This window comes from Chinchilla lanigera, unplaced genomic scaffold, assembly GCF_000276665.1.
Source record: "Chinchilla lanigera isolate Chin_1 unplaced genomic scaffold, ChiLan1.0 scaffold00022, whole genome shotgun sequence".
NCBI lineage: Eukaryota > Metazoa > Chordata > Mammalia > Rodentia > Chinchillidae > Chinchilla > Chinchilla lanigera.
This window is the reverse complement of record NW_004955423.1, coordinates 26077055-26088733: the sequence shown is the minus strand read 5'-3', so window position 1 is coordinate 26088733 and position 11679 is coordinate 26077055. Positions and strand designations below refer to the sequence as shown.

The window sequence follows — 11679 nt, the reverse complement described above, 5'->3', positions numbered from 1 at the left end:
CAGCAGAGAGAGGCTAGGGTAGCTGTGGGAAGGGAGCCTGGAAAACCCGGTGCAGCAGCTACCAAATAGCTGTAGAGGAGAGAGGCAGACCTTCACTGACCCACGCACATGCGGTGGAGGGGGAGAATATAGAAATAGTTGCTTGATTCAATACGTGTGATGGGAAGCTGAAGCAGGATAATCTCTTGAGCCCAGGAGTCCGAGGCCAGACTGACTGATGTGGTGAGAATGTGGGGTAAGGGAGGGGGGCATGGAGGAGAGGGAAAGGAAAGGAGAGAGAGAGGAAGAGGAAGGAGGAGGAGGAGATGGAGAAGAAATGGTTGCTTGGGTTTTAAGCGTAATGGTCATTTCAGTCCTTTGAAGCACAGTCTGCAGGTACGCCGTGCGCGAGGGGCCGTGGCAGACGCAGTGTGCAGGACATGCGTGCTGCTGTTCGTATTAAGTGCGTCCTGAGTGCCAGCGACTGGCACGTGAGCCCCTGGGCGCGGAGGTTGTGAGAGGAGGCACAGCCTCCTCTGGCTTCTTCCGGACACCAGGCCACTTTCCTGTGCGTGGAAATGTGGCTTCATTTCTGCAGTCACGTGCACGAGGGGGTTCTGGCCCTCGCGGGGCTTCAGCAGAGGCTGGGAAGACGACCGTTACTGAGCACTGTGTCTCCCCGCAAGCCCCAGCCCTCCTCTTGCAGGTGGCTTTTCACTTGTTACTACTTTTGCTTAAAGCCATGCGTGGATAGCTGTTTCAGGGAAGATGCTGATGAACCCAAAAGAAAAATCACGAACTCTGCGCCCTGCCCTGCCCTGACCAGCGAGCAGGAAGCCTATGGGACACCAAATCTTTTGCCCCGGGGCAGATCTCCACCCCACTTCTCTTTCTCCCTCAGTTTCTAAAGCACCGTTTCATGCGTGCCAACATCAGGAAGGCCTGGCCAGCCCCGCCCCTGAGGCCAGCCCCGCGCCCGAGGTCCTCTTGACAGATGGGCTCAGTTTCCTGGACAGTTAGTAGACTTCCGTGGCACTGTCTCCTGTGGCTGTCAAATGATCATGGGAGAATGGCAGTCGCCAGGGTTGCCATGGATACCATGCGTTGTGTGTGCGTGCCATGTACGAGGCATAGGTACAGCTCTCTACCTCTGTCTCAGAGGTAAACGTCCAGGGTAACCTTTGCAAGCAGCGACCTCACCTTATAGGTGAGACAAGCGAGGCGCAGAGAGGTGGGGGGCTTGCGGTCCCCATGAGGTGGCGAGTAGCAGAGGCGGCATCTATGCCAGGACTGTCCCACCCGCAGAGCCCTCTGCCCTGTGACCCGGACGTGGGACTCCTGTGCTGAGCCCCGGCTGGGTTGGAGGTCTGGTCACCGTGCGATCCTGTGCCCCAGGCAGCCCTGTTATATTTCATCTGTGTGTTTTTCTTCTTTTCTCAACTTTAAACAGGAGGACTGGGGATCTTTTTTTTTTAGTGTAGCTTTGTGAATCAATTTCCAGAATATATTTTTAAATGGCAGCAAACTAGGTCTTTTCTTGATGAGTTCAGATCATATTGGGTATTTTTAATCAACCTGCTTTTTAAATTTCTATGCAAGCCATCTACTTGGAGCTGATTGCACTAGCCCAAGTTAAAACACAACTTTCCTGGACCTCTGCTCGGAGTGTTTTCCAATCTGTTCGCCCTCACTATATTGCTCAGTGAAATAATCATCAAGCGGAGGGAGTGGCTACTTCTGTAGCCGACTCTGTTCTCAGAGAATGAGCCATAAAAACTCAGCATCTGTGGTCACAGTTAGGCACTGTTTGAGCTGTAATCATTTTAATGGCAAATAAATAACACGTTTAATTATATTACACACTTGATTTGGACATCATATGTTCACCATCTTTTTCTAAATCAGTTTTTGCTGTAAGTTCTAGGTCAGAAACACAAGGGCCCTGTGGTCTACGAGCATCTCAGGTAAGCAGAACGTTGGAATGCCCCTCCAGAAGCTGGCAGTGGGCTCACCGTGGGGCTTCCAAGCCCTGGCAAGTCAGGGGCGCAAGCCATGGAACACTCACAGAGACGCCACACCCTCGAACAAACACACAAGGGAACGGGGTGCTGCTCACCGGTGCAGTTGGAAGGAGGTGGGGTCTCCTGGGGCAGCCTGCATCTGGGACTTCGGGTGTGGGGAGGCCAGGGGGTCACTGGGCAGCTAGTGTCAGCCGCTTCCATTACAGGTCCCCCCGCTAGCACCTCAGCATCCGGGAACTGCCCGAGGTTGTGTCTAGGCCCCACGCTAGTCCCCCTGAATCTAAGCCTCGGGAAGAGCGAGGAAACGCGAACATGTAAGGGGAGCCGAGGCCCACAGACATCTGCTGCATCAGACGCTCTGGGGCTGGGGACAGAAGGGGGAAGAGGTCCCAGGGTCAGGACCCCTGCAGTCACCGTCTGTCCCTTCCCTGCCTTGGAGGGAGCTGAGGCCCCGCCCGGTGTTTCTGGGAGTCGGAGGGCAGACGTGCATCTGAACCATAGGGTCGCTCGTTAGAAGCACACACCTTGGATGCGAGCTGCTGAATTCCCGGGTGGCTCTGGGCACCCTCAGCTCACCCTCTGGGTGCATCCTCCAGACACCCACTTCAGGAAGCCCAGCACCCAGCCCAACACTGGCAGTGGGCATCCCAGCCCGGACCCGAACTCAGCCCGCGCATTCCCTACAATCTAGTTTACACAGAAAGACGGGTGGAGGGCAGGGCAGGTGGACTTGTGAGAACATTAGGTTCTCCAGGCTCCTGCTCCCACAGTCACAGAGGTTCAGAGGCGGCTTCAGTCACTTCCCGCACGCCTCGAGGACAGGAGCAGCAAGGGTCCCCCGCTGGCGCGGCTGAGGGTCCATCGCAAGATTTAGGCCCCCGACAGGCTGGGACACTTGCTGCTTGGTGACATTGCAGAGAGGCCTGGGGCGGCTCTGGAGGGCTGGGACTGGTCACTTTCTGTTTCCGTGCATCCATCTGCACCACGTGATATCAAATGAGGGAGAAGTAGATTCAATTCTTTGACCTCCGTGGAGTAAAAGCCTGTGATTAAATGTCATGAAATCCGGCTATGTGACTTTTCCCGTGTTAATTCTGTGTCACTTCCGCACGAAGCCAGGCCCAGGCACTGTTTTGCAAACTTGTTCACAGTGCTTTACCTAGAGCTCATCCATGAAAAGTCCCTAGGTTTCCCAAATCTGGTCAGTTTGACCCCGACATCCCAGAGGATGTGTGACCCCGTGACGTGGCTTCCCACGCACGGCAGCTGGAGCTGGGGGCCCCTCCCAGCGGGGCAGTGTCCTGCAGAGCCGGAGCTGGGAGAGACAGACAGGCTGTGTGGAGGCTTTAGAGGAAGGCTTTTCCAGTGTGTGGGCCAGGGAGGGCCGACTCCTACTGAGAGCTCGGTTCAGCTGTGGCTGGGGTGACAGCGTCACGGTGCTCACAGTGTCACAGGGAGCAGGGCAGGGGCACCCCCGCCCCCCTCCAGGAAGAAGGGTACAGTTGTTCGAGTGCCACAGCCAACAAGTGGCGGAGCTGGACTCTGAGTCCGGCCTTCTTGATAAGGGGGGAGTGGCCGGGAACGGAGCGATTGCCGTAACCATCCTGGACGGCGGAGAGCTGTGTGCTGACTCTCAGGACGCCGAAAATCCTGTGCCAAAAATCCTGTGATTTCTGCTCGGCCGCCAGTGGGCACTGTGAAGGGGTCAATACAGATTGCCTTTGTGCTTGGCTGGTTGGCTTTGTTAGTTTTTGGGACAGGCTTGCCATGTGGGCCAGGCCAGCCTTGAACACTGACAGAGAGCCTACAGGAGACAAATCACAGGATTTAACGAAGCAGACGCTGCACTGTGGACCCCACCTCCCCAGCGGCCCCGTGCTCCCACTTCCCCTCGCTCACTTTGCCTTCCAGACCCATGACGTTCAGGGCTTGTCTTTGTTCTGTTGCCTCTGACAGTTTTAAATAGTTACTCATGTAAATATCTCTTCTCTTCAAGAATGTCTATTCTGTACGGTCAGGGATTGCATTTTCATCATCTGTATCCTCCACGAGCCTCACACCGCACTCTTCACGAAGGAATCCCTCCTGTCTGGGGGGGTCAGGTGACCAAGGACTTGCACGTGTTCACCTCCTGTATTCCTCGGTGCACTGTGGAGGTGGGCAGGGGACTCTCTGCCCTGCGTACAGGAGGAGGAGCCTGAGCTCAGTGTGGGTGACGGCAACGCAGGGTCTCACTGCGTTTAAACTGGCCACCCATTCCTAGGAAGACAGATGAGCCCCGATCAAAACCTTCTCCTCCACATAGCCTAGAAAACGGGGGGTGACAGAAGGAAGAGAACTTCGCAGAGAGAACTTGCTTTGGAAAGATGACAAGAATGTCTGCTAGGTTCCTTGGACAGCGCAGGAATCACTAAGTGTCCACGTGGCTTCGGGGACCCCCACTTGAATTCCCTGGGAGTGGCTCACCTACCTGTGAAGAGATCTAGGATCGAGTCATTCTAAGGAATTCCACGTTCCAGTCTCCACAGAAAAGCGGGAGGCTTCAGACAATCCAAGGGCTTCTGTGGAGTCTCACGGAGCTGGCCGGAGGCGGCCTGCAGCCCCGCACACCACCTGCGTGCACCTGCAAATCGGCGACCGCTCTCACTCCTGGGAGCGCCCAGTCCTGAGACAGCACCCCATACAGGAAGGGTGGGTGCTGCAGCGCCTAGGTACCGACATTGCTGCCGGGGCCCCTGAGGCACCTGGGCTGGCACATGCTGCTCTTGCTGGTGGACACGATTCAGACAGGCCCTGGAGCTGTGGTGAGTGGCAGCGGGAACAGGAAACCCTCCTCCCGAACTCCCGGCAGACGCCATGATTTCACCACCTGTCCCTCCTCTCCCACGGGTAAGGAGGAAAGCGCAGGACATCGTGGGGTGTGGGACACATTTCCCACCAGCGAGAAGATCTCATGAAGCAGCACTATCTGCCTTTTCCTGTGATAGTCCACTTAGGGTTCAGTTAGGTAAAAATAAGACGGCCGAGGAGATCTGTAAAAGAACAGTCACTGCAACCGATAGGTCCGTCCTGTCTGCTGGCACCTTGCTGCACCACTTAGGTGACCTGGATGCATTCCTTAAACTCGGCTGTGTGTCTCGGGTCCCTCTTCTGCACGAGGGATAAATAGGGCTGACCTGGTTGTCACTGAGGCCCTGTTTGTCACCTGTGTGGTACTGCCCCTGCTCCTGCTCCGTGTACACTAAAGGCAAGTGGCTTTGTACGCAGGATGTCTCTGTGGGCTCAGGCAGGGTGAACTTTGGGAAACCACCGTGTCCCTAGCCCTCGGTTTCCTCATCTAGCAAACAGGAGGACTAGCATCTGCCTCTCACGATTCTTGCGTGATGCAAATCATATTATATTTTGAGAGCGCTGAACAGATACACACACGTACCAGCACGCGGTCAGCATTACTTTGTTTATGGTAAGGACTTTCCGCGAAAGGGTGGGGTCATGAAAGATGGTAGCTCTTCGTTCACGCACCACCACCCCATGAGGATGGACGCTGTGTCCCAGACAAGTTCGACGCTGGGGACACAGATTTACAGTGTACCGAAGCAGTGCTGAGCCCCCATCTTGTGGTTGCTAAGGAAACGAGCCCATCCCACAGCACTGCACTTTCAAGTTAATCCACGCTCTTCCGCGGAACCCTCATGTCCCAGCTGTGGTTCATACCTCCCCAGATAACAAAGCTTCTCCATGCTGTGACGCTGAACACTCCGCTGGCTGCAGCCAGCCGTGATTTTGCGTCCCAGCTCTGGAGCGCTGGGCCTGGCAGATCTGCACGTGGTGGATATAAAGGAGCTTTCAAAGGGGCAGCTTTACTACTTGGGCTTTTCAAGTGCCAGGCTGCATTTGTGGGAAAACCACATAAAAGGATACTGTTTTATTATCGTTTTAATGACCCTTACCTCAAGAAAATAGCTGCTTTACAAAAGCAGGCTATGGTCCGGAAGGACCATCCTCAGTGGCTTACTGATATCTGATGGCCACTGTGGCTGACGTGTGACCCGACCTCTTAGATACCAAGCACTCACAGATGTCCTCTCTTGCCAGGAGTCATATCCAGGCCCCAGGGGACACAGAGGCACAGGGTTTGTACGTGTTCATTGGAAGCAAAACCCAATTTCAGTGTATAAGCCACTCTTCCCTTTGATACCCATCTGTGTCATGTGACCAGCACCTGGGGACTCGGGACCTGGCCCCTGGTCTCCATTCTGCCACAACCAGCAGGAAGCTCAAGGTCCACCTCCTCCAGGAAGCCCACCCTGGCCTCCAGAGGAATGTTCCTGTCCTAAATCTATAACATTTGGTTGGTTGCTTGTTTTGTTGGTGTGAGACAGGGTCTCACTGTGTAGTTCACTCTGGCCTTGAACTCACTATGTAGTCCCAGCTGGCCTTAAACTCACAATGATCCTCCTGCCTCAGCCTCCTGACTGCTAGAATTACAGGTGTGCTACACCACGCCCAGCGTGGCATTTGAATTCCATGCTACGTGACTTAACATGTGGCCTGTCCAGTTATTGCAAAACTTTATGTATTTCCTCTCCAGAAAGACCACATTCCCTGAGGGTGGAGGTCAAGTCTACCACTCTTTGGGACACAGGTTCTGGAACGTGACTATGTCCTTAACCATGACCCTGCTGACCAAGAAGACCAATGATGGGGCAATGATTTGTGGGTTGGTTTGGGTGTTTTTTGTTGGTTTTGGGTTTGGGTTTTTTTTTTTTGGCAATGTAGGGGATGGAACCAGCCCCTCCTCATGCTAAGCAAGTCCCCAGCCCAGGCAATAGCCATAAATTGTCTTTTGCTGACATTTTTGAGGCAGGGCATAGGCAGGACCCACGGCTGAGCCCAGAAGGAACCGGGTGAGGCGGGCGGGACACCAGCAGGCCTGGAGCTGGGCGCTCGCCTCAGGCTCGGAGCTGGAGCGTCAGCGAGCCTCCTCTTGCTCATCTCTGAAGCATCTGCCTGCCGCGATCAGATGGGGTCAGTGAGATGATGCTTGGAAAGTGCTGCGTCTGCAGGGACTCACTTTGCAATGTTATTCATTATTTCAACTCTCAGTTTAGCTTGGGTTAAGGGAAAAAAGCGATATTTTCTTTTCGCAAACCAACAAGGGGGAGAAGAAATGATAAAAACAATCTCCTTTTCCAGAACCGTGTGGGCTCTGGACGGCGCTGGCCCTCCCGGCGTTTGCCTTCCCCCTGCCCCACCTGCCCTGGGCCAGCCACATGCCTGAAGGCCTGGCCCCTGGCCTGGGCGTCGGCACTGTCTTGCAGAAAGCCGGGGTACAGGCAGTGCTGTGCTGTCTTCCTGGGTCACGGTGGAGCAGCTGCAACTCCGAGAGGGCTCAAACACCCCTGTGCCATGCTGGCCGGGCAGAGCGCCTCCTGGGGCACCCTCTGTCCGTCCTAACCCTGCTCACCCACAGCCTGCTTCCCAGTCAGGAAATCCATTTGCCTGCATTCTGTCCACCTAAAAATCATCCAGAATTCACACTAAACTCCTCCCGGTGTAAAGCCTTTGATGCTGCACAGTGAACGTAAGCACAGGCAGCCTGGGGTCGCCCACACAGCCCTGGTCAAGGAGAGACAGGCCTGGTTCTGAGGTTCCAGCCTTCCGTCTGAGGCTGTCTGGGCCAGGGAGCCTCGGGCGGCCTTTCGGAGACGGGGTGGGTCAGGGGTGGCAGTGCCTCATGCCTGTGAGCCGGAGGGGGTGAAGTGATGGACGTGAAGCACGGAGTCCCTCTGTGCCGCAGGGTGACCGCTGCTATGTTCCCGCTGTTCTGTGTCGATTATAGGAAGATTTCTGTCTGGGTGACCCCGAAGGTCCAGCCCTCAGACCCACAAAGGACACCATGGTGTGACACACAGCATTCACAGAACCCTTGCGCTCCTGGCCAGCTCACCTGATGGTCCATCTCTGGCTGGCGTGACCCAAGGGTCAGGTCAAAGTGACACCTCACAGAGGATGTGTTGAGGGTCCTTGTGTCCTCTCCTCAGAGAGCCATTTTGGTCCCCCGGCCTCCAGGGAGATGGGCCAGGTCTGTAGTCGAGCGCTGACCCGTATACTCTGGCAAGGGCTCGAGGTGGGACCCCGTCACAGCAGCCCTGTGAGGTGTGGGTAGCGACATCCTGACTTTGGAAATGGAGAAATGTGTGCCTCAAGTAACTGACTGCAAAAGCCACGTGGCTAAGCAAGGGCAAAGGCAGGACTTGAACTCTGGTTTACCTGACTCCAAAGCTCTTGCCCTAGGACACTGTGAGTTAGAGTTCTCAAATGTCACTTTTTTCCTAAAACAAGAGCCTTCTAGAAACAAAAACTCTTCGGATACAGACAGCCTTTTAATGGTGGAAGTCCGTGTTGGAGGGGTGATCAAAATATATGGTGAGTGACTACATTTTAAAAATGTATTAGAGAAAAAAGACATTGCCATGACTCTCTCTCCAAATGTTCTCTCTCAGTTCAAGTACTTATCCCACCATTCTTACCACTTTCTGGGCAGTTCTGGACGTGCTCTTTCCTGACTGTCTTTATGAGGTGTGATCAAAAATACAGTGGCTGTGCCACAGCGTGCCCCCAGGGGAAAGACTCATAAAAACATTGCCATCTGTCATTATCCACCTCATTCAACTGGTTCTGGCATCGTGCACCTCTGGCTCTATGCCAAAATCAGGATGATCATGAAAGGGAAACGTTTTGAATAGATTCAGGACCTCAAAGCAGCCAGGACACCACAACTACAGACACACGGAAAGAGAACTTCCAGAACTGCTTCAGAAAATGGCAAGAACGATGGGATGAGTGTGCTCAAAGGTAGCAGGGAGACCTCTGAGGGAGATTCGTGGCAATGTCTTTTACTGTAATACGTATTTTAATTTAAACTTTCACTTTGCTTTCTGATCACCCCTCATGGTGTGACAGTTGGGAAAGGCCATGGAAGCTACAAGCACATATGTAATGTTAAGTTTTTTTAAAGCCACGTTTTTAAAAATAGAAGCAAGTGAAATTAATTGTAATAAAATATTTTACTTAACTCCAGATCCAAAATGTCATGTCAAAATGTAATCAGTATGAAAATATTCATGCAATATTTCACCTCTTAGGGGCGGAGTGCAGTAAGTCTTGGAAAGCTGGGGTGTGTTTCCCCTGCTGCCCATCTCCCTGTTGCCGGCCACATCCAAGTCCCCCACACAGGCACAGGTGGCAGAGCACACTGCACGGGGCCACGCGGGCCTGGCGGCAGCGCCATCAGACCATCCCCACCCCACACCTGTGTCCCCATTCCCACCTGGCTTCTCCACGTACACTTGTGCCTGGCCAATGTGTGTTTCCTTCCTTTGTAACCTGCCTCTCCATATTAATCGGGGTGCAGCTAAGCTGGTGCGATAGATAGACAGGCAGGCAGACAGACAGACAGGCTTAAACAAGACAGTGGTTGATTTCCCTGCCGTCCAGAGGAGGCTTCCCAGAGCTGGACGGCAGTGCTGCCACTGTGCTGAGCACCAGGCCTGGGCCATCCTCCTCCTCTGCCAGCCTCAACAGTGGCATTCATCTCATCCTCAGTGGTTTCTTCAGCATCTTTCTTCACAACATACTCCAGTCAACAGGACATCCTTTGTCTCCAAGTTCCCACCCCAGCCCCGGCTTTTCCCTCCTCCTCTCCTCCCGTCTTTCCTTTCTCCACAACTCACTGGTCCAGATGTGGCAGCCTTCACCCCTCTCCCATCTCCGTGACCAGCGCAGAGTCATGTGGCTCCGTGCAGCTAGGCTGCTTGACCACTGCTTGCCAGTGGTCAGCAGGGCGGGAGGGCAACGCAGGCATGGAGATCAGCTGGAAGTCTAGCACTCACAGGTTAGGTGAAGGGACTTGCGCTTTATCCAGAAAGCAGGAGGAACCATTGCTGCAGTTTAACCAGGGGGAGCATGGAGAGGAGACATGGTGATGTAGAATGGGAGAAGTGAACTGGCCTTTTCTTCTCAGCCCTTCTGCCTTCAGCTTTCAAGGCACTGGCATTTCCCAGTGTTCTCCAGCTGTCTTTGCGGGCACCGTGGAGCCCTCCCTCCCCAGTGATTGGCTGTGCTTTTCTTAAGACCGCAGCTGTGCTGCTTCACATTTTGATGTTCAGCCCCTGGTGCATCCACCCATCTATCCATCTAACCACCCATCCTTCTATCCATCCATCCATCCATCCACCCATCCTTTATCCATCCATCCTCCTATCCATCCATCCATCCTTTATCCATCTATCTTCCTATCCATCCATCCATCTTTCTATCCATCTTCCTTCCATCTATCCTTCCATCCTTCCATCCATCCTTCCATCCATCCATCCTTCTATCCATCCTCTATCCATCTATCCATCCATCTATCCATCCTTCCATCCTTCTATCCATCCTTCCATCCATCCATCCTTCTATCTATCCTCTATCCACCCATCCATCCATCCTTCTGTCCATCCTTCCATCCATCCATCCATCCATCCATCCATCCTTCTATCCATCCTCTATCCATCTATCCACCCATCTATCCATCCTTCCATCCATCTTTCTATCCATCTTCCATCCATCCATCCATCCTTCAATTGTCACACTCTGGACACCTTTACAGTGCTTGCTGTACAATTCCATGTCCCTATGAGTATGCTACCATAAATACCCTTTCTTTGAGTGGCTGCTTATGCCAGGGGCTGGAAACAGGCAGTGGGGAGGAAGAGGCAGCACACCTGTCTAGTAGAGAACCCAGGGTCACCTCCAAGCCTTCACCAACCGTGTTCTCCTGTTCCCTGGAGTCCCTTCCTGACCAGGCGCCACTTCTAGCCTCTTCGTCCATTTCCCTTGTGGCCTGACTTAGACAGCCTTGTCTCTTTGCCTTGGGTGAATGGCAGTTTCCGTGCAGCCCGGTTAATGGCTGGTGCCCAGGTTGGTGTCAGGTGTTAGGGGAAGCTGACTGGTACGGGTGAAGATCAGTGGCTCCTCCCTCTTCTGAAAGAGGTGCCAAGGTTCCAAGTGCCACTCAGCTTCACTCCCCTGCAACCCAGTAGATGGCATCCTGGACACTGTCCCACCACTGTGCAAGAGGAAGACCCCTCCCTCTTCATCTCTTCCCCCATGGCGCCTTCTTCGGGGTGAAGTCGGCTCAGCTGGAGGGGAAACCAGAGATCACTCAAATAAAACATTTAGGAAGTGGGTGTTAGGCTGCCACGAGGGATCTGCAGGTTTTCTAAGTGCAATTGGTGAATATAGTTAAAGACCAAGTTTATGACTGAGACTGCATGGCAGGGTATCGTGCCTGGCTGTCCTGCTGTAATTCCCTTGATTTTATTTTTGTGCTCAGTGGATTTGCTGTTGACATGTTAGATTTAAAGGCAGTATTATTCTTAGAATTTACAAAAGAACACTGTGCTAGCATGACATGAAACCGTCTTAGAAAAAACCCACATTGGAATCTTATTTTGCTTCCTAATTAGCTGTGTGCTTTTGGGGAAACTGACTGATCTCTCAATGTGTCAGTTTCTTCATCAGATGAAAAGTAAGCCTAGCCATAGGATGGACAAAGAAAATGTACTAACAGTGTGTATAATAGTGAATATGAATGTTTTGCAAACGTCTTGTGTATTTATTTCAGTATTTTTAT

The 11679-nt window shown here is 53.2% G+C and overlaps 1 protein-coding gene across 4 annotated transcripts in view; it reads left to right on the top strand.

The window, feature by feature from the left end:
* Ror1 (receptor tyrosine kinase-like orphan receptor 1) overlaps window positions 1-11679 on the top strand; it is a 245547-nt gene that overhangs the window by 185935 nt on the left and 47933 nt on the right. The gene's annotated exons all lie outside the window — the stretch shown is intronic.